Source organism: Mustelus asterias, chromosome 20, assembly GCF_964213995.1.
Source record: "Mustelus asterias chromosome 20, sMusAst1.hap1.1, whole genome shotgun sequence".
NCBI classification, from domain to species: Eukaryota; Metazoa; Chordata; class Chondrichthyes; order Carcharhiniformes; family Triakidae; genus Mustelus; species Mustelus asterias.
In genome coordinates, this window is record NC_135820.1 from 67,390,593 (window position 1) to 67,411,866 (window position 21,274).

General features: G+C 41.4%; 1 protein-coding gene across 6 annotated transcripts in view; it reads left to right on the forward strand.

Annotated features, from left to right (window-relative positions):
- Positions 1–332: 332 nt before the first annotated feature.
- Positions 333–21,274, forward strand: part of LOC144508601 (protein phosphatase EYA2-like) — a 250,240-nt gene continuing 229,298 nt past the window's right edge. Inside the window, exon 1 of one of the 6 annotated variants that reach the window (XM_078236741.1) lies at positions 333–505. The gene's annotated coding sequence lies outside the window, so the exon portion shown is untranslated. Of the gene's footprint in view, positions 551–3,747; positions 3,891–4,500; positions 4,708–4,841; positions 5,385–21,274 lie in introns of those variants that run through there. The other 5 variants (XM_078236745.1, XM_078236744.1, XM_078236742.1 and 2 more) reach the window with 5 other exon arrangements.

Genomic DNA, 21,274 nt, shown 5'->3' on the forward strand with positions numbered 1-21,274 from the left:
CGATTGCGATAGAATGCTATCCGATTTAATATCCATTAATAAAAAATAATAATCGCAAAAACATGCAGTGAGAAACCCAGCTTGACAGAAAGCCCAGTAGAGAGACTGTAAGGGACTGAAAGTAAATCTGTAACTGCGCCGATGAAGTTTATGGCCTAATAAATATTCAGTGCGATCTGGCTGTAATCTTATCTCGATCATTTTCGGTAATGCTTGGTTTATTTGAAAACAGAGGATTATTTCCGCTTGTGTTGTTGTTCCTGGGAAGACGGCCTGAAGGGGCTGATCAGTTTACCCTGATTTTCCTTATATGGGAGGTGGCTCGCGGCCGCACTCATAGGCTGCCTGCTTGCGACTCAAGTTAAAATCTAGGTGTGTTGCGAGCCTTGTGGCCAAAGCCTGTTTCTGGCATCGAACTTTTTTGGATAATACCGAGCCTTCATCATGGAGCTATTTCTGACGTCCAACTGCCCATTCCCCGTGGTGTTCCTCAGCGGTGAGCGAGGTGAGTGGCGAACCTCGATGGCAAGTTGTTGGATTGAGTCTTGGGGTGGGTGTAAAACGGCTTTCTCAGCTGCCTGCTTGAACTTGACCCTGCCGTGGCTCCAAAGTGTTGAAAAGCATTCGGAGTTTCGGTGCTGTGCTGTTCTGGGAGTGGGGGGGGGGGGGGGGGGGAGAATCGGGTTTCATAATGGACAGCGAATTGCGACAAAATGCACATTGCCCGCCTCACTTCACTCCGCTGGGATCCACTTGCTGGGAATTTATTTTATTTTTGTTACATTAAACATTTCAGTCGACCAATATCTTTTGTCACACACCAGAGAAAGAAAGGCCACACGATGTTTCTCTCGAAATGTGTGTGTTGTGCTTTTTTAAAAACTAAGAAATCTTTGATGAGGAATAGTATTTAAGACGGGTATCACAGATGGAAGAGGGCACAGAGTTAACACCGGTAAGGGAGACACAGGATTCAGGTATTGATGAGGACTCAGTTTCCAAATGGTGAATTCTGTTGGTACAAGCCATCAGCATCAGTTTTGTCTGGCAATATGCAGATGCTAATTCAAAGAGAAACCAAGCCACGCCGCAATAGACACAATGGTCTCTTTCCCCCCTCAACAATTTCTCCTCCCTTCTCGAATGGTCTCCCCGTCTCGGACACCATCTGCAGCCACCGAAGCTGGCCTGCTCCCTGGCCTCTGCAGTGCTGCTGTGAAACCAGACACTGCGACGATGCACATGACCAGCCTGAAGTTACTCTCCCTCCCGTTCCTCCCTCGCCGCTGCGATGGTTATGGCTCAGCATCCCCCCGACAAAGCCCTGCCTCAGGCTGGGACTGCAAGGTGTAAAAAAAAAGTCTGTCCCATAGCATAATCAAGGACCCCCACGCACCCCGGACATTGTCTCTTCCACCTTCTCCCGTCAGGAAAAAGAAGATACAAAAGTCTGAGGTCACGTACCAACCGACTCAAGAACAGCTTCTTCCCTGCTGCCATCAGACTTTTGAATGGACCTACCTTGCATTAAGTTGATCTTTCTCTACACCCTAGCTATGACTGTAACACTACATCCTTCACCCTCTCCTTTCCTTCTCTATGAACAGTATGCTTTGTCTGTATAGGAACAATACTTTTCATTGAATACTAATACATTTAACAATAATAAATCAAATCAAAGGCTGCAAAGTTGTTCATCGAATGCACTGCACCACTCGCATGATTGCGGGTATGAAGTGAAGCCTCTCGGTTTTTTGCCCCCTGAAAGTAAATATTTAACAAGCGTTTAGACAGGTATTCAAGCTCACTTTCCCCTCCATGTCCAGATACAGCGTTACTATCGAGTTATCAATTGGAAATATCTTTTCAATGTAGTTTAAAACATACTCTGAAACTCCAGCTGTGATTTTATCAATGCAATTCTCAACTTGAAAGGAACACCAGGCGATTGAGGACGGAGCCTGTTAAAAAAATAAAAAGACAAGCGAAAGAAAGTACGTGTAAGTCCCGTCAGCTGAAAGAGAGAAGATAGATTCATGTTTTTGTTTGGAGACCATTCACCCGATTTGGAACTTGCTTCTTTCGCATCGTAGGCTTTCTCTCTCTCTCTCTCTGGATTCGGTAGGCTCATTCAACCAGGGTCTAACTGCAATGGGTCCCACGCTCCCAGTAAAAACAAAGCGGCACTGAACGGGAGCACAGGTCACCGAGAAAGATAGGCCAGGACAGTGCGCTGTGTCTCTGAGGTGGTGACTTGACATTGCTGAATTTACCTTGTAATTTCACTTCTATTTCGGAGTGTCTTTATAAACACCGTGACTGCGTTTTGTAGCATTTGGATTGCCAATTGGTAATCCAAAAAATTGCGGGTTAGGTGGATTGGCCATGCTAAATTGCCCCTTAGTGCCATAGGGTTTAGCAGGGCAAATGCGTGGGTATGGAGCCTGGGTGGGATTGTTGTCGGTGCTGGCTCAATGGGTCGAATTGCCTCCTTCTGTCCTGTAGGGATTCTATGATTCTATGAATAATGATTAACCCGGGATACCATTATCACTGATACTGAGTATCCAAGAACCATTTCATATTCTGTCAATAGAGAGACGCTGATGGATAAAAATAAACCGGTGACTTTTTAGTGTTGGGTGGCAGTGTACCAGTTGAAGCGGCCAATGAAGGGAATAGTTCTGTGTAACAAAAGGCTGTTCGGGGTGGTCAAAGCGCATCATTACAATCACCGATGCGACTTGTCACCAAATTACTACCTAGGAACTAGTGAGATCTCTGGAGCAGGACCATCTGATCAGAGCTTTTCAAAACTGAGCAGCGTTTCTGCACCTGGTCACTAAACGGCACAAAGCCTATTATTTTGCTTAATTGAAAAAAAAGGCTCCCGAATTAAAACTGGCTACCTGATACTAAATTACCGGAGAGAGCTGGAGCCTTTTTCTCTCTCTCGCTAACGTGCGGCTAGTATGTGACAGCTTCATTTAGCGCTTAGTAGTTGTGTAGTGGTTTATTAAATTGCAATGCAGGGGGAGAGAAAAAAAAAACCCCGCTGTGCTGGAGATTTGTGAACTATCATTTATTTTAAGGAGGATTTTTTTTCCTTAAATCAATAGATTGGAAGTAAAGATTTGCAGCCCCGTGGAGTACACAAGCATTCCACATTTTCTGTGGCGTGTTTGACTATTGGATAGTTTGTGGGTAATTCGAAATATATGTCACACGTACCTTGTTCCCAAACAGAGACTAAGGTGGTTCTTTCAAATCAGACTTCAGTTTAGTTGAGTATTAAACGTAGCGGACAACAAATATTTCACCCGTGGAATAGTAAGGCACATTTAGTTTATTTCAATTTATTCTCTTTTTCTAACACAAATGAATTTATACCTTGATGTTCATTTATTAAATCAAAGTAATTTGGCAACTGAACTTTAAAGCTTTCTCTGATTACAGCTCCCCCGATCCCCCAAAAACTAAATTAAAGGAGCTCCCGTCTGCAAATGATGCACATGCATCATCCCTTCTGCCTGTTGAGTAATGGGCATTTGCTGTGTTCGGTTAATGTTCTGCTAACCTCTGCAATGTTCTGCTAACTTTGGCCATGTCCTCTCTCAAGTTTACTTCTCAAACCACGCAAAACAAAAACAAAAACACGTGGGCCTCGATGCAGACAAATCACACAGGCTTCCACTAAGCAAAAATAAAGTTTCAAGTTTATTTATTAGTGTCACAAGTGGGCTTACATTGACGCTGCAATGAAGTTACTGTGAAAGTAATTGAGAAACACACGACGCCTCAGACACAGGCGCAACCTGACATCAGCGAGCAAACCCTTCCCATTTCCACAACCGCGTAGATCTTAAAAACGGAGAGAAAAGTCATTTCAGGTTTGTGCAATTACCAAAGTCAGTTCGGCATACTGATTTTGTTGTTGTTAATTCCAGCTGTTAAAAATTATAGAATCCAATTAATGTAAAAGTACACACATTTTTGAGAAAATGATCATTTTAATAAGCACTTTTTTGTCTAGACTGCCCATCAACATGAGATTGTGGCGTTTAGAGGGAATGATTGACCTTTGCAGGCGGCGTTCTGTAACTACCTTGAAATTCATTTCAAGTCTTTGGTGTCTTGATATATTGCAAACAAATTATTACAAAGTATTTACTAAAATAATAAACCCAATGGTATAAATCACAGCTCTTCTGAGATTCCAGTACGTCTTTTCATGTGTGTGTGTGTGTGGTATAAGGATTGTGGGTTTTTTTGGTAAATCACAGCTCAACTCTGTTGGTGAAATGACTCTTTTGAAGGTGAGTTCAGCGAGCCCCTTTCCTCAACGCTATAGATAAAGTGGATGCTGGCAACTCGCCTTCCCAGGCAGTTAAACATTCACTGTATCTTCTCACTTACAGTTTTATGATTTGTTCACTCTCTATGCACATTGCGCCACGAGTTATTGGCACTTGGGCTTTTTGGAAGGCACGCATCATTTTCAAACAAAAAATAAGATAGATGGGGGTGGGAGTGGGGGGGGGGGGGGGGGAGCCTACCTGAAATATCCATTTCAAAACCCTCGTCCGCACAATGAAATGAAGTCTTGTTTCACCTAACCGTGAAAAATTAAACGTTAAGGCAGAGGGAAGAGAAAAGCAAAATCACAATTGGCGTGGGCACAGTAGCAGACTGATTAAGCAAATAAAGGTGAGCTTTCTGCCATTCAGCTCTGGGCTCTTGTCTTTGTCTAAGGGTTACAGATAATATCTAATTGAGCTAGATTCAAAGTCTGACCGGGGGATTGATCAAGAGGGAAGAGATTGGGGGGGGGGGGTGCTGCTGTAGTTGGGGGGTGGCGGGGAGGTGGAGAATTCGCCGTGGAATTTCTCAATGTCTTCTGTTCGGAGTCATATCTGGCTTTTCTTCAAGTCAGCTTGCATCCACTGGGTCTAGGGAGAGTTGTGCAAGTCTCATTTGGGACACTGCTTTGCAGTGACTGCATGCAACATCTAACAGCCGGAGCAGTCAGTCAGTCAGTGTGCGTACACTGCTCTGCCAGAGAAGCCCCTTGTTTTAAAAAAAAATGCACTTCATATAGCCTGAAGCACAAGTGAGATGTCATGGAAATATAGACCTTCATCTTCATTTGAGAACAGCTCGGTAGAAGTAGGTTTGCCAAGCGCAGTGGAAGTCAGGAGGGAAACCCAGAAGAATCCTTCAACACGAGAATCGGCGCTGGAACCGTGAGTGTGCTCCTACTGCTGTTTAATTTTGTGTGGAACAGCAAAGCCACTCTCCAGACTGTCGACAGTTCTGCAGAATACCAACAGCTGCAGAGTTAGTCTTTCTTCCTTGGAGACACACAAACATCGGCCTGGCTAGCGGTAAGTAAGTTGGCTGTTGCCTCTTGGTGCATTGGGTGTTTTACACACAGGGCCATGTGTAAAATGTTGCTTTAACGCTAAAGGAAAATAATCTTTTGCGAAATGCGTGCAACTCAGTGACTTTGTTTGCCGATGTTAGTTGTATCTCCCCGGGCTCTGTTAAAACGGGGGAACAAAAATCACAAATATACTCGAGGACAGAGCAATTGCTCTGTGGCGTGTATCGCAGTCTGAAGTAGTCTTATTTGCAAGTTATGGTTTGATAAGAGTAATTACGATACCCCACGACGCAGGCACCGACAAAGGCGGTCAGTTTTGGGATCTCGGCAATCAGAACGAGAAATTTACGTTTATTGAGACAAACGGTGTGAAAAAAGAACTGGCAGGGACAAATGAGCAATTAAACACGGCGAGAGCGTGTTGGAGAGAACAGGAGCAAAGATCATGCTAAGCAAATAAAAAGTTACAGATAATGCAATGTGATTCCGGATGGCAAGGATTTTGTTTTTTGGGGGGGCTTACTTTGTTTGATTGTAGATTGTAGAGATGAAAAACAAATAGTTACAGCATAACAAAGGTGTGTCAGATAAGCGAGGAGTATTAACACGCACGGGGGAAGGCTATGAACTGCATTTGACTATAGGCATTCTCAATCTGTGGGGTTGCCTGTGAGGAGAATATAAATGTTGCAAATGTGCATGTACTACACACGAGGAAACTAAGGGTTTATCTGTGAATACTTGAATATACGAGGGAGCTATTGAGACAAGAGAAGTTTATATGCTTTATGGAAGTCTATAGGCTTTCTCAATGTCCACACGCAGCAATACGTAGAACATATCAATTATATTCATCTAGATTTGCATAAAATAGATAATAAACAATATTTTCATAGAGATGTGTGTAGGGATCGATATGATTTTGTTGCTCTTAAAATGTTCTTCAAGCCTTTACATATCTGCATTCTGAATTTATTCCAAAACATATTTCTCAGCTTATTTTGCCTTTTTTACTCCTGATGTTAAGTCTTGTGAATCATGAATAAGGTGTAAAAATGATCATAATATTTTAAAAGGCCCCTCTTCCTATCAGCATTGATGATACACTATGTTGCAATCTTCCAGAATTTTCAAAAGAGTTTCATTTACATGATTAAGGTTTTGAGGAGAGGATATTTTTTACCATGATAAGAAATGCAGCAAAAAAATACAAGTCTGTAGTCCAAAATTGAGTATCCAAATATCCTTATTATTGAAGCAATTGCTATTTGTGCAATCTTCAGCCTAAATCAATTTATAATTTTAAAATAGCAATATACAGGGTTTGAAGCTGTGTAGGTATAATAGATCTTAAAATATCTTCAAACTGTTTTATGCATTTTTAGTTTTTTTGCATTTGGATCAGAAAGATTTTTGCTGGACATCATAAACATTAAACAGATGTCAGCTATCAAGCTGTTTAAAATTTAATTAGCATCGACCGTGGAAAAAAAACTGGAATGAGGAGTTAAGAACATCATGATGCAGACGTTTGTTTGATACGGGAGGAGGAGAGTTGCCCTGAGATATTGAATCTGAAGCAATTCCATTTAAATCTTATATTTTAGACAATCTGGGGGGTTCTTTGCAAGAATGACTGACATGAGCACCGGTGAAATATGCCCTTTTGGTGCCAGGAACCTGTGTTAATGACTGGACTGCATTACACTTTGGGCTGATGAAAATGTTTATTCTGACTGCCCAGAAACTCAAAGCATTCTGGAATAAAATCCAAGCTCAATGTATGAATAGATGGTAACCAAAAAATATGTGAATCATTTACTGAACAGTTTGTTGTACACACATATATTTGTATTAGAATAGAACACTTGAAATGCAATATGTTAGAAGTAAAGCATGGATATTTAATATGTTCTATTTTGTCATGAACATTATTGAAAAGACAAGGGAATAATCCGACCATTCATTGAAAGCGCAGAGGCTTAAAAAAATCCAAAAAATAAAATCTGAATTCCATTAAATTTACATTCAGTCCGGTCCTTAAACAAGAGGGACAGTTTGGCAAAGAGGTATTGTGGAAACTAATGGGTAGTCATAAGCGGGTTGTTACATAACATTTAAGGAGTGCATTTAAACCAACTATAGGTCGCTTATCATGTATGTGTAAGATTTTTTACAGTGTAATTTGAAGCATGAAATTTGTAAGGTCTCAAAGCATGGCTCTAAAAATGAACCATGGTAGGAATTAAAACAACAAACAGAATTTGTACAACTTAGTCGCAAATGCTGTGGAAAAGCTGTTTCCAAGAGTATTTGCCATATATTTAAATAATTGGTGTTAGGTAGTCACGGAGTTTGGTGTGGAGTCAAGTGTGGAACTGCAGGTTTTTTTAAACAAAAAAGAATAAATTATTTAAGCTGTGGCGGAAGATGGTTGTTAAGAAGCAGCACTTCTATAAGAAAGGCTTTAAATGTTCAGCAAACACATAGCTGCTGACAGAGGAGGAAACTCTGAGAAACTGGGGCTCAGCTTCTGGGCTTTTAGTTTGTTTGCTACACTCCTTAGCTGAAAGATTCAGTCAGAGGACAATGAAAATACAGATAATTCAGCAAGACAAAGGGGCTCCTCTTTCCTTCCTGACTGATCATGCTGCTCCTAATGGATTTTCACCAACACCCTGTTCTAATCAGGTGAATGGAGATAAACTAGATTTAGGCGACAAATAATTATAATGGTGTCTTAATGACAGTGAAAAGGTTCAAATACGCTGAGCTTAAATTCCCTAGGTTAGCTGCCGTATTCTTGTTTCAGGGCCCTGCTGAAACGGTGGTGACTGGCTGCTTGATTAGGCCATTGACTCAAAATGTGGAAATTAAAAAAAAAAATTACAGAACATTTCACCTCACTTTGCTTTTGAGCATTCTTTTTTAAAAGTCAGTCTCATATGAATATCAACAAAATCAGCACTTATAATGATAACAGTTAAAAAGAACAAAATAATGGAATCACAAAAGAGATAAATAAAATGTGAGATTTTCAATAATTTTGATATATACACCATCCACATAAATTCATTAATAGTTCTAAGGCATGCAAATAAAGTTAACAATATTAATTAATAAGCAGAATTTATACTGTGTTACATAGAACAAACTCATTTTTATGTTCTCGCTATTTATGGAATAGATAAACACTTTATTTATGAACAACACTCAAGAATTTTATTATCTTCATTTCTTCATCCTCTTGACATTTATTACTCTTTATGTTTTGAAATTTGCATAAGGGTAAATTAGAGATTTTTTAAAAATGCAGCCTGTAATAGGCCCACACATAAGAATTTTAAATCTGTTCACTGAGTCTTAGAAACCTTAGCTCCATGGGTCTGATGATATATTTTTAAAACTGTTTAATGCAGTATTGCACATTTTATGGCGATTCTATAGGTCTTGGTACTGAAGGCACTGTTACAATTTCAACATTTGTCTTTTGCAGTAAATGCAGCTTAGAATGATGTTGCGCCTCAACGCCCGTTTCTGATCTAATTTTCCATTAAATAAAAATCTTGAACAATTATTTCCCCCTGACTTAAACAATTACCGTAGAGGAGAACAGCAATACAGGTATGCAGCACACATTTTCAGAATTACATGCATAAGCAAATTCAAGTACAATTGTTCTATATATGAATATTCTGACTTGGGCAGCAAATATATTTTAATACTATATACGCTCACAACTTCAGTGCCATCTTCAGACTTCTGCCTATGGACCAGCATTCATGTGCTGTTGTGATATGTTTGTAGATTCTTCACTGATATATTGTTATTTTTGCAAAATATTATGCAGGGTAGTTTTGCGTAACATATGAGAAAATCTGCTCATTGTTGAAATTAGCTAGAAAATCGATCTTTGTACTTTGACCTTTTTGTCAAAATTATGGACGGGAAGAATTTTGCAACATTTTAAATTTTCTGGTAGGAGTTGCGATGGAGACAGAACATTTTCATGTTGAGTGTAATGTTCCAATGGACCTGTCTCTTTGGTATTAGTCAGGAGGCTACATTTGGATAAGATTTTGCTTCACATTTATAAACTGGACCAAATCATACATGGACAATGAAGTTTTAAGCATTTAATTATGTCAAAGCAAGTTGGGAGATCAGTTTTGTATTTAAGAGGTCTCATATATCTTTAATTATACATGAGCAGAAATAACTAAGCAGCAGTACAACAACAAGTTGATTTTATATAGCACCTTTAACATAATAAAATGTCCCAAGATGCTCCACAGAAGCATTATAGATCATAATAGGACACAAGCCACGTGAGGAGATATAAGGGTAGATGAAGAAGTAGGTTTGGATGAGTGTCTTTGAAGGAGGAAAGGGGCAGAAAGGGTGGTGGGCGGAGGAACCTTATGCAGTTGAAGGTATGGCCATCAATGGTGGAGCGATAGAAATTGAGGATGCGTAGGAGGCCAGAGTTAGAGCAGTGCAGATATCTTGACGGACATGAGGAGATTACAAGACCAGTGGAGGCCAGATCATGGAGGGATTTGAAATCAAGGGTGAGAATTTAAAATTAAGGCACTGCTTAACGCGGAGCCAAAATAAGTTATCAAGCACAGGAATGGTGGGTGAATGGAACTTGGGGAGAGTTAGGACACAGCAATAGAGTTTTGGATTACCTTAAGTTTACAGAGGTAGAATGTTACAAAGGTGGTCTTAGAGATGGTGTTGACATATGGTTGAAATTTGGTCAAACCTGACATTGAGGTTCAACCTGAGACAGTTGCATGGGAGAGGGATGGAGTTGGGGGTCAAGCAAACAAGAGTTTGATAGCCAAGACCAAGAACGATAGCTTCACTCTTCCCCATATTTAATTGGCCAAGATTTCTGCTCACCCAGAACTTGAATGTTCGACAAACAGTCTGATTATTTAGAGACAGTGGAGAGGTCAATAGAGATGGTAGTGACAAAAAGCTGAGTGGCATCATTGTACCATGGTCAGTACCATTTGGAAAAAGTTGCAAAATGTTATTAAAATTGAAGGCAGACATACTATGAAGCAAGTAATGTTGGAATTATTGAAGGAGATCACAGTCATAGAATATGTTGCATTATTGTATACTACCCATAAACTAAGTTAAAGGTCCGATAGAGCATAGTGAAGAGATTTGGACAATGGTGAGTTGAATAACTGGATCAAGTGGCATTGTACTTGATTTGCAAAGCTCCTGCGTACATTATTACTGTACAATAATCAAAGTGAGGAACCATCCAGCTCAGAACTTTGCGTGGCTTCTTGTTGGCACATTAACTAATTATAGCATGGTTGCTAAGGGAATGTTTTGTGGTTTTTCATGGATTTCCGTAGCATGCAATTGTTTTTTAATTTTAAAATGCATAGACTGAGATATTTAGCAGTAGTCCTGGGTGAATCACTAATAATGAATATTATTGCATTGGCTGTATTCTGTACCATGTATTACAGCAATAGACATACTTCAGGTGATTACACAGACAGCTCTCTCTTGCCTTCGAGAAACATTTAAATTTAAATCACGGACCGAGGAACTCCCACCTCAGTGGTTATATGCATACTCCCATGTATATAAAGTTGTTTCCTGGGCAGAAGCTCATCTAGGTTGTACAAACAAGGCGCCGCTTGGCTGGAACTGATACTGCAACTACTAGTCTGAATCAGGAAGTTGCTATGTAAATGCAGCATTATAATCATACTGCACAGAAATGCATGGACAACTGCACCATACATAAATACATTGAACTTGAAACTGTATATAAATATATTTAATATACAAAGTAAATGTTTGAACCTCCTCACTGAACATAAATACATTGGCGTGCATACAACAGTAATATTGAACACAATTATATCAATAGTTACTTTCGCAGTTACAATAACAAGAAACTGATGGTTGCAGTGGGCTATACTGGGTTATACTATTCATAAATAGAATGCACATGAAATGCTCCCAGCTGCACAGTAAATAGACTGACAGTGTGTGCAAACATTCTGACAAAAGTGCACTGTTGGTTACACTATAAAAATATACTGGCATTACAATATAGGTAGGTACAACAAAATTGCACTTAATAGATACATTGACAGTTATACTGTCATCATTATGAATACAGTGGCAGTTATATTTTACATAGATATATCAATATAAATAGTTACTATACTGTAAGCCAGTTCACCCAATTCAGGTGGGTCCTGACTTTCACATACCACATTGGTCCAGACGTGTTCTGGACCGACCTATTTTCCCGCTAGCGTCGCGGGGATTTGGACCTGGAGCTAAGATTCTGGTCGAGCCTTCATCTAACTCCAGTGGTAGGGCAGGTGTGAGGAGTGTTTCCAACTGTAGAGGATGACAGGAAACCATGCCACAACTTCCATCCCCGGCATAATTAATTATGCATTTGGGCATTGGGCGCCATCTTCTGTGGCAGGGCATGCTTCACGGCACGCATCCCACAGTCATAGATAGGAGTGATATTTAAAAGCTGCCTGATGTTCCTGACCCATCATTGAAGAAAGAAGATGGACCTTCAGGAACACTGCGCAGATGGAAGATGGACCTCCAGGAACACTGGGCAAATGGAAGATTGACCTGCAGGAACACTGTGCGGATGGAGGATGGACCTCCAGAAACACTGTGCAGATAGAACATAGACCATAGAACATTACAGCGCAGTACAGGCCCTTCGGCCCTCGATGTTGCGCCGACCAGTGAAACCAATCTAAAGCCCCTCTAATCTACACTATTCCAATATCATCCATATGTTTATCCAATAACCATTTGAATGCTCTCAATGTTGACGAGTCCACTACTGCTGCAGGCAGGGCATTCCACGCCCTTACTACTCTCTGAGTCAAGAACCTACCTCTAACATCTGTCCTATATCTCTCACCCCTCAATTTAAAGCTATGTCCCCTCGTGTTAGCCATCACCATCCGAGGAAAAAGGCTCTCACTATCCACCCTATCTAATCCTCTGATCATCTTGGATGCCTCTATTAAGTCACCTCTTAACCTTCTTCTCTCTAACGAGAACTACCTCAAGTCACTCAGCCTTTCCTCATACGATTTTCCCACCATACCAGGCAACATCCTGGTAAATCTCCGCTGCACCCTTTCCAACACTTCCACATCTTTCCTATAATGCAGCGACCAGAACTGTACGCAATACTCCAAGTGTGGCTGCACCAGAGTTTTGTACAGTTGCAGCATGACCTCCTGGCTCCGAAATTCAATCCCTCTACCAATAAAAGCTAACACACCGTACGCCTTCTTAACAACCCTATCAGTGTGGACACCCAGATCCCTCTGTTCATCCACACTACCAAGTATCTTACCATTAGCCCAGTACTCTGTATTCCTGTTATTCCTTCCAAAGTGAATCACCTCACAATTTTCCGCATTAAACTCCATTTGCCACCTCTCAGTCCAGCTCTGCAGCCTATCTATGTCCCTCTGTAACCTGCCACTTCCCTCCGCACTGTCTACAACTCCACCAACTTTAGTGTCATCCGCAAATTTACTGATCCATCCTTCTACGCCCTCATCCAGGTCATTAATAAAAATAACAAACAGATCCTTGCGGTACACCACTAGTAACTGAACTCCAGGATGAATATTTCCCATCAACCACCACCCTCTGTTTTCTTACAGCTAGCCAATTCCTGATCCAAACCACTAAATCACCCTCAATCCTATGTGTCCGTATTTTCTGCAAAAGCTTACCATGGATGGAAGATGGACCTCCAGGAATGCTGCACGGATGGAAGATGGGCCTCTTGGACAATACTGAAGCTGGAAGATCCACCTAATGGATGCTCCACCAGTCTGTACTGCAATGATGTTCCAGGGTAATCAGTAACCTCCATCCTGAACTCTGAAGACATCGCCAGGTCTTGTTCGGGTAGGTCCTGACTTTCGCATGCCACATTGGTCCGGACGTGTCCTGGACCGACCTGTTTTCCCGCTGGCGTCGCGGGGATTTGGACCTGGAGGTAAGATTCTGGTCAAGGCTTCATCTGCATCCCATTAGCAGGATGCAAATCAGTTTTACGCTGGCCCTCCAGTGGGATTCCTGATCCTCTATGGTGGGCACATTCGGAAGATCCCAATTTAAATTCACGCTTGCATGTAATCGAGTTTTGGGTCTCTCACCAAATTCTCTCAAAGCCCACCCCAGCCTGCCATCGATCCCGTCAGTGCGGGCCATGACAGAGTTATGCCTGTAGTATCATAGAATCCAGTAAGAAGTCTCACAACACCAGGTTAAAGTTCAACAGGTTTATTTGGTAGCAAATACCATAAGCTTTCGGAGCACTGCTCCTTCGTCAGATGGAGTGGAAATCTGCTCTCAAACAGTGCAAAGAGACAGAATCAAGTTGCAGAATACTGATTAGAATGCGAATCCTACAGCCAGCCAGGTCTTAGAATTCATAGAATCATCAGAGCACAGAAGAAGGTCATTTGGCCCATCTCTGTAGAACAATCCAGTCAGTCCCATTCCCCCATTCCCTCAAGTGCTCATCTAATTTGCTTTTAAAGTGTAATTTAATAAAGCATAAACACGAATGTTCTGACATTTACACTGAACACAAAGATATTGACCTAATGCAATATGATCATTCTACATAAACGTGGAGGCAAACGTACACTTACATAATTGCATAGAAGTAAACATGCTGATAGTTCTAAATAAAGTCCACAAATGCTGGACATGCTCAGCTGGTCGGCACGGTGGCACAGTGGTTAGCACTGCTGCCTCACAGCGCCAGGGACCTGGGTTCAATTCCTGGCTTGGGTCACTGTCTGTGTGAAGTTTGCACGTTGTCTGCGTGGGTTTCCTCCAGGTGCTCCGGTTTCCTCCCACAGTCTGAAAGACGTGCTGGTTAGGTGCATTGACCTGAAGAAGTGCCGGAGTGTGGTGACAAGGGGAATTTCACAGTAACTTCATTGCAGTGCTCGTGTAAGCCTTGTGACTAATAAATAAATAAACTTTTAAGGTCAGGCAGCATTACTGGAGGGTAATTGACCTGATTATTTTCTCCGTAGATGCTTCCTGGCCTGCTGAATATTTCTGGTAATTTTTTGTTTTTACCTCAAATTTTCAGCAGTATTTTGCTTTTGTGTGCTGATGGTTATGCTTTGCATTTGGCAAGTTAAAATAAATCAATATATGTGTCGAATAAGCAGAGTGTTTCTCAGAATTTTAAATTTGGTGTGCTGCTGTCGATGAGTGAGATTTGACATTGACATCAGTAGGCAGTATCACAACATTGCTTTTATCAAGTGCTAAAAACTTTCTGCTGACAGACATTAGGAGCACAAGGTGCTGGCTGCTTTACAGATGCTGGGTTATACTGTCAGTGGCTTGCACATACCTTTACTCCAGTAGGTGATTGAACTCGTTAAATTCTAGCTCACAAATATTGTCACTTTAATTTACAAGAGTATATGTTATCTAAGTTTAAGTTTCTTCATTAGTGTCACAAGTAAGCTTGCATTAACACTGCAATGAAGTTACTGTGAAAATCCCCGCACTCTGACGCCTGTTCGGGTACACTGAGGGAGAATTTAGCAGGGCCAACGCACCTAACCAGCACGTCTTTTGGACTGTGGGAGGAAACTGGAGCACCCGGAGGAAACCCATGCAGACGCGGGGAGGATGTGCAGACTCCACATAGAAGTGACCCAAGCTGGGAATCAAATCTGTGTCCCTGGCACTGAGAGGCAGCAGTGCTAACCACTGTGCCACCGTGCCACACCATTACTACCTTTATAGTAGAGTCAAAACCACTTATTAAATATATAGAAATTAGTGCTGGCCATTTAATACTGGCATAAGAGTAGTTGAAATGCGCCTACCAAGTATATAGAAGTGAGTAATTGGTACTCATCAAGTATATGAGACTGGATACATTTTATTGAATGTCAAGAACTAGGTGGATGGCATTTACTAAGTGCAAAGAAGTCAATGATTCTCTCAGTAAATATATAGGAGTGGTTGATGGTTATTTGTTGAAGATATCAGAGTGAGTCATGCTGACTGTGCATAGAAATGGGTGACAGCATTTCACATTTAATAAGTGCATTAAAGTGATTTACAGCAGGTGGAAAATTGGACCCAATGTTAAGGACAGCCTCTTATTTCCTTTCACCAATTAAATCCTTGTTTGAAGATGTCATAGGGAGTCCTGAGTCTCTACATTGACAATATCTGCCACAATGTGATTTCTCACCATCAGTCAGGCTAACTCTGCTGTATAGAAATATCAATGCTTTGTGTCTGTGCCTGAAGCAATCCAAGAGCTAAAAATGTGAGTACGGAGTATCTTTTCAAAGGAATAAATATGTATATGACGAAAAGAAAAGCCAACCATTCCCGACAGACCTTATGCATGCTCAGTAACTACAATAAGGGTCTACGTGTTGCTACAGAGTTTGAAGTCTTGAACAGTGATGTTAAATTGAATTATAACAAGGGAACCTTTTTCACCAAGGATTCAAAAACCCACTCTCGTCAGAGCAGTGGACTAGTTTTACTGATGCTACATTTACCATTTGTACCAGTCAAGGAATCAAAATTAAAGCAACCATGTTGATGAAAATAGTTTTAATGTGACAATATATTCAGTCAGAGTTAGCTGGAGTGAGGCTTCTTGCAACTGGCTCAGTTTGTTACATCTTTTCCTGCAAAATTCACCTGGAAAATCTGTTTGCACAGCACATGACTAGAAGTGTGAGCTCACAATAGCGCAAGGTCGATGGGGCATCTGGGACATTGATGAACAACGGGACCAGTAGTTTATACCCTTAATTAATTTTTAAAGTTTATTTATTAGTGGTATAAGTAGGCTTACATTAACACTGCAATGAAGTTATTGTGAAAATCCCCTAGTCACCACACTCTGGCACCTGTTCGGGTACACTGGGAGAGAATTTAGCACGGCCAGTGCACCTAACCAGCATGCCTTTCAGACTGTGGGAGAAAACTGGAGCACCCGGAGGAATCCCATGCAGACGCAGGGAGAACGTGCAGACTCCGCACAGACAGTGATCCAAGCCGGGAATCAAACTCAGGTCCCTGGCGCTGCGAGGCAGCAGTGCTAACGTCTGTGCCACCGTGCCGCCCTGAATGACATTTAAGGACAGAAACAAAGGAACAGTGGAAGTGGAAATAGGCTGAATTCAAATCAAATCAGCTAAACAAAGCCACATAAAGAGGGAGAAAAAGATTGGGCTTAGTGAGACGAGGGAAAAAAAAGGAGACCGAGGAAAAGGCAGAGAAACCTCAAGAAACAATTTATTACCTGCAGAAATGAGACATCATAACTTCTGTTGTTCCTTTTCTGGGTCTCTGAGGTTGAGTGGCTTTGCGTGAACTGAAATCTCAACATTAAGCGGGTCTTTACATCATTAAGTAGAGCACCTAAAATTCTGTGGTGAATTTAATTCATTCCAACAGCAAAAAATGTCTTGAAATTCATAGGTAGGTTGACGGAGATTTCAAATTTTGTGAGATTAACAGCAGAATGGTGCAAATCATCCAGCAACCCATGCTGTATCTCTTCCTTGGCACCAATCAGTGCATTTTCCTTACACACTAATAACAATGTACACATTGATCTTCTTGTTATTTTCCCAGTGAATGTGGGGCCATTCGATTTGTTGAGAACGTATTCACATAATTGTAACAGAAATTCAGTGGGCCTACAGCCAGCCTATTAACAGACTGCCTGTGGTAAAGTTGTCAGGCTTGTCCTATGCTAGCAAGTGCAGGCACAGGAGGTGCTCTTCACTCTGATGTCGGGGACTCGAAACCGGCAGGAAATTTGCACGGGTGGCACAGTGTTTAGCACTGCTGCCTCACAGCTCCAGGGACCCGGGTTCGATTCCCAGCTTGGGTCACTGTCTGTGCGGAGTTTGCTCGTTCTCCCCGTGTCTGCATGGGTTTCCTCCGGGTGCTCCGGTTTCCTCCCACAGTCCGAAAGACGTGCTGGTTCGGTGCATTGGCCGTGCTAAATTCTCCCCCAGTGTGCTCGAGCAGGCGTCGGAGTATGGCGACTAGGGGATTTTCACAGTAACTTCATTGCAGTGTTAATGTAAGCCTACTTGTGACACTAATAAATAAACTTTAAAAATTTCAACCCAATATTTTAGGATTGCACATTTTCATCAGAACCGACAGATGTCAGAACAAATTTTAAACAAATAGAAAGCCCAAGAATTGTCTAATTGAAATCTTTGAGGAAATAGCGGGTTGTATTAGGAAACAAATGTAGTGGATGTCGTATAAATAGATTTAGAAATTTAATCAGGTGTATTAAGATGTGATTAAGGCAAAAGGTGTTAAAAGGTATTATCAGCGTGAAAACAAAAGTAAAAGAGAAAAATGCTGAATAAATTCAGCAAGTCAAGCAGCATTTGGCAAGTGAGACCAAGAGTTATGTTTCAGGTCATTGACCTTTGATAAGAATCTGGATGAAGGACAGAAAATACAGAGTAGTGGTTAATGGAGGTATGCAACCTTCCGTTCTTCAAACTGCCCATCAACTGGTACTCATCTGGATTTGGGTAGGGGGACACAACAACAAAATTTGCAGAAGCAAAAAAAAAGAATGCAAATGCCTTAAGGAGGACATAAATAAGATGGATTGGGAAGATAAATGGCAGATAAAATTTAAAGAGGAGAAATAGGAAGTGGTACTTTTCAGGAGCAAAAGGAAGACAAACATCCCAGTAAATGGGAATGCTTCAAATAAGTTTAATTTAATGTGTCAAATACGATGTATCAAATACAAAACCGACACAAAACATTGTCTAGATTGCTGCTAGAATTTTGTGTAGGTTTTGGGTGCCATATCTAGAAAGAGAGTTAAGGCCAAAAGAAAGCATAAAAGATAGACGTTCATTCATATAGCACCATTCCCATTCAGAATGTCCCATAGCACTTTACACACATTGAAGTGTTTTTGAATTATTGCTGTTATACTATAGGAAACATAGCAGTCAATTTTCACATACCAAGTAAAACGGAAAATGCTGGAAAAACTCAGCCAAGCTGGCAACATCTGTGGAAAGAGAAACATGTTTTGAGTCCATGTGACCCTTCTTCAGAGTTTGCACACAGCAAGTTCTCACTAACACCAAAATTACAATGACCAGATAATTTTTTTAATTCATTCGTGGGACATGGGCTTTGCTGTCCAGCATCTATTGCCCATCCCTAGTTACTCTTGAAGGGCATTTAAGAGTCAACCACATTACCGTGGCTCTGGAGTCACATCCAGGCCAGACCAGGTAGGGATGGCAGATTTCCTTCCCTAAAGGATATTAGTGAACCAGATGGATTTTTCCGACAATGGTTCCATGGTCATCAGTAGATTCGTAATTCCAGGCATTTGTTATTGGAAAGAAATTCCACCATCTGCCTTCGCGGGATTCGAACCCGGGTCCCCAGAACATTAGCTGAGTTTCTGGAGCAACACTGGATAAAAGCAAATTACTGCGGATGCTGGAATCTGAAACTAAAAGAGAAAATGCTGGAAAATCTCAGCAGGTCTGGCAGCACCTGTAAGGAGAGAAAAGAGCTGACGTTTTGAGTCCAAATGACCCTTTGTCAAAGCTCAGACCCTTTGACAAAGGGTAATCTGGACTCGAAACGTCAGCTCTTTTCTCTCCTTACAAATGCTGCCAGACCTGCTGAGATTTTCCAGCATTTTCTCTTTTGGTTTCTGGAGCAACAGTCTAGCAATAATACCACTAGGTCATCGCCTCCCTCTTTTTTTGAACGATGTTGATTGAGGGATAATATTGGTCAAGCCCCAGCATTATCTTACCATTCTTCTTTCAAATAGTGCATGGATCTTTTACATCCAACTGAGAAAACAGACAGAGCCTCAATTTAACTTCTCATGTAGCGCATCCAACAGTGTAGCACTCTCTCAGTGCTGTATTGAAGTATCAGCCTTGATTGTTATGCTGAATTCCTAGACTAGGGCTTGAACTTACAACCTTCTGACTCAGAAGCAAGAGTGTTACCACCACTACAGAAGAAATTTGCCAAGAAGATAACATGAATAAGAAGTTCAGATTTTATGTTATTTTCTCTCACTAGAACAAAAGAAAATTACCTGATATAACTGTTAAGGTTTATAAGGCATGTAGATAAGTTCAACAGTGGAAATCTAGTTCATTGGTTAATGAGTATTCAACTAGAGGGTGAAAATTTTAATCACCATCAAATAAATGAGGGAGAAGAACTTCTATATTGAGGTTTATAAGGATATGGAATGGCCTACCATGAATTCTACATGACAGAAAATTCACAACAGCTTATAAAAAAGGAAGTGGATAAGTATTTGAAAAATAATAGGGCATGGTGAAAGCAGGAGAATTGGACTTCGCAACTCATCAAGGCTTCTTCTAAAGCACCTTCCAAACCCCTGACCTCCATCACCAAGAATGACAAGGGCAGCAATTGTGTGGGAACACCACTACCTGCGAACTCCCCCTTCGAGCCACACATCATCCTGACATGGAAATATATCACCGTTCTTTCACTGTCACTGGGTCAAAAACCTGGAACTCCCTCCCTGACAGCACTGTGGGATTACCAACTCCGCATGGACTGCAGAGGTTCAAGAAGGCAGCTCAGCACCACCTCCTGAAGGGCAATTAAGGATGGTCAATAAGTGCTGTCCTTGCCAGCGATGCCAACATCCCGTGAAAGAATGTTTAAAAGAAGGTTTACTTGCATTGGAGTTTCAGAGAGCTGCAAGATTCAAGATGGACTACTTTGTGAGAACTTTCTTTTCTTCTATGCCTCTCACAATCTCGAGATGTCTCAAAATGCTTTACAACCAAATCAGTTCTTTAGAATTATAGTGACTGTTGTGGTGTAATTGGCATCCTGCATCAATAAAAAAGCAACGATTCTATGAATTTACAGGTGCCAGCGCACCTAACCAGCACCTCTTTCGAACTGTGGGAGGAAACATGAGCACCCGGGGGAAACCCACGCAGGCATGGGGAGAATGTGCAAACTCCACAGACAGCCGCCCAAGGCCGGAATTGAACCTGGTGCTGTGAGGCAGCAGTGCTAACCACTGTACCAAGCAGATAATCTGTTATAATTGCGATGAGTAGAACAAGATTATGAATCAGTATTTATATGGTTGCACTGTGGCCTTAAAGGGTCATTGCCTTTATGGAAATTATTTGCCAACTTCTTTTTTGTTTCAAAAGAGTGGAGAGGTAATTATTTCCATGAGTGATGACATCATGTGCAATTGATATCATTGACATAATTTATGTAATTGATTAGAGTGGGTTATCAAAGAGTTTTTCGTGAAGGCAGCGTCCCTTTAACTTAAACCAGCTGTGTTTTGTTGGAAAGCCAGTTAACATTCTGACTGGTTTTTTTTGGACAGACCACCACAAGCAAGAGAGCTCGGTGCAAATGCATTGTATTCACTGACCAATAAACTAATCTTCATGGGAACTGCATTCAGCACAATGACTACAAAGACCTCGGTATGGAATTTTCCCATCCTGCCCACCATGGCGATTGCAACGGGTGTAGGGGTGTGGAGAGGAGGGGGGCGGTGGGGGGGGGGGGGGGGGGGGGGGGGAGGAATCATGCAAAGATCCCTTGACCTTGGGTGGGATTTTCCGGTCTTGGAGCGAGCGTGGCCGGAAAATCCCGCCCACAAATGCCTTACATTAAGACGCTGTACAGTCACTGTACATAGGCTGCACTCGGATTCCAATGCTGTGGAAACGAAGTCAATTACATTGCATGTCAATTCCTACCAAGTTGGGTCTACATTTAAACCGCATTGAT